Here is a 2500-nt window from a genome sequence, read left to right as displayed (position 1 = left end):
GGAAGGCAAAAATCGACCTCGGTGGAATTTGAACTCAGAAATAAAGACTGACGAAATACCTATTTCTTTACTACCCACAAGGGGCTAAACACAGAGAGGCCAAACAAGGACAGACAAAGGGATTAAGTCGATTACATCGACCCCAGTGCGTAACTGGAACTTTTTATCGATCCCGAAAGGATGAAAGGCAAAGTCGACCTCGGCGGAATTTGAACTCAGAACGTAACGGCAGACGAAATACGGCAACGCATTTCGCCCGGCGTGCTAACGTTTCTTATTTCTTTATTGCCCACAAGGGGCTAAACATAGAGGGGTCAAACAAGGACAGACAACGGGATTAAGCCGATTACATCGACCCCAGTGCGTAACTGGAACTTAATTCATCGACCCCGAAAGGATGAAAGGCAATGTAGACCTCGGTGGAATTTGAACTCGGAACGTAAAGACAGACGAAATACCGCTAAGCATTTCGCCCGGTGTGCTAACGTTTCTGCCAGCCCGCCGCCTTATCGAGTTGTATTTTAGCTCAAACTGACCTCGGTGGACAGTGAAAATATAATTTTCATGGCTGTTATACTCAAAACAGATGACAATATTACATGCAGAAACGAAGGCAGTAAGCTCGCAGAATCGTTAGCACGCCAGGCAAAATGCTTAGCGGCATTTTGTCCCTATTTACATCCTAAGTTCAAATTCCACCGAAGTCGACTTTAGCTTTGTCCCTTTGGGGTCAATAAAATACTAGGGTCAGCTCGCCGTCTTAGTTTGAGCGGAATATTAAAACGATTAATCTCACCGATGTTGGAAAGCCGGTGAAAGTCTGGAGCACTGCTACTCTTTCACAACCAACTAATACATTTGTGTATTAACACTTTTACAAATATACGTTACTTAATGTATTTCACTAATATAGATCTGCATAAACAAATGACATTCATTGTCAATACTGCTTAGCTCAGAGTGATACATTTTCTCACACCTACATGACATTATGTAATCGTGTTGTTCCACTTATTCAAGTGTTACGTGCAAAACTTCCAATTTGTTGCTACTCTAAACTTTGTGACCTTCAGGACTAGACACCCAAGAAACTGAATCAAGGTCATCCAACACAGTGCACAAATTATTAACCAATCAGCAGATTTCATTTTGCTGCAGTAGCGATGATCTTATTTGCACATAACTCACATTTTCACGTAAACTCAAATTCAGAGATTCGTCAAAGGCGAAATTTACGTCATCTAGCATTCCAGTGCCTCATATACTTTCATCTTTTCTCATTACCTCTTTTGTCTTTTGCATGTTCCTTTCTTCAGACTGCGGTCACGCTGGTGCACCACCTTGAGAGGTTCAATCGACAAAAAACTGATACCAGTACTCATTTTACATTATTTACATTATTTGCATTATTTACAATTGACGGATATTTGTCTTCATCTTGTTTGTTGTTAACACAACGTTTCGGCTGATATACCCTCCAGCCTTCATCAGGTGTCTTGGGGAAATTTCGAACCTGGGTTCTCATTCCTAACGTATTTTTCGATGTTGTTGCTATTATTATTATTATTATTATTATTATTATTATTATTATTATTATATTTGTTGTTCAGGTCACTGCTTGGGATCGAACTCGGAATCTTGGAGTTAGTAGCCCGCGCTCTTAACCCCTACGTTATATGCCCACGGGCATATGGCCTAGTCATTAAGAACAGTACTCATTTTATTTCTAAGCCTGATACTTCTTCTATTGGTCTTTTTGCTGAAGCGTTGCAGGGGTTCATACAAACCAACACCGGTTTTCAAGGTGTGGTGAGGGAAGCTAAACACACACACATACACTCAGACACACACACTCACGACACACACACACTCACACACATACACACGCACGTACACGCATATCTATACACACCCCACATAAATGCATCTCTCTCTATCTCTGTCACAATCTGGGACCTTGAAAACTTCTATAACGCATGAAAGTATTATTTATAGTATATATTCTATATTCTACATTAATATTATAAAGAATATAAATAAAACATAAAAAACAGAGTTGTGATTTCTTTGAATAATATATATCCCCCTATACACAATCATACAAACCCCTTATATATATCTATATATATATATATATATAGATATATATATATATATATATATATATATATATATATGTAAATATTAATATATGTATTTGTATATATGCGTGTGTATCTCTCCTCTCTCTCTCTCTCTCTCTCTCTCTACGTATATATATATATATATATATATATATATATAGATATATATATAATATATATATATATCTTGTGTGTGTTTGTGTGCGTGGTGCGACACATGTTTCATTCAGTTTTTTTTTGTTCGGAACCTCTTAAGGCCTTGATCGGCTAGGGGCTAGAGTAGAAAGCACATGTCCAAGTCACCACGCAATGGGACCGAACCAACTCGGAACCGTAGAGATGGGAAACAAACTGTTTACCATGCAGCCACGCCAGTT

Source organism: Octopus sinensis, linkage group LG15 (genome assembly GCF_006345805.1).
Source record: "Octopus sinensis linkage group LG15, ASM634580v1, whole genome shotgun sequence".
Lineage (NCBI taxonomy): Eukaryota > Metazoa > Mollusca > Cephalopoda > Octopoda > Octopodidae > Octopus > Octopus sinensis.
This window is presented reverse-complemented; position numbering follows the sequence as displayed.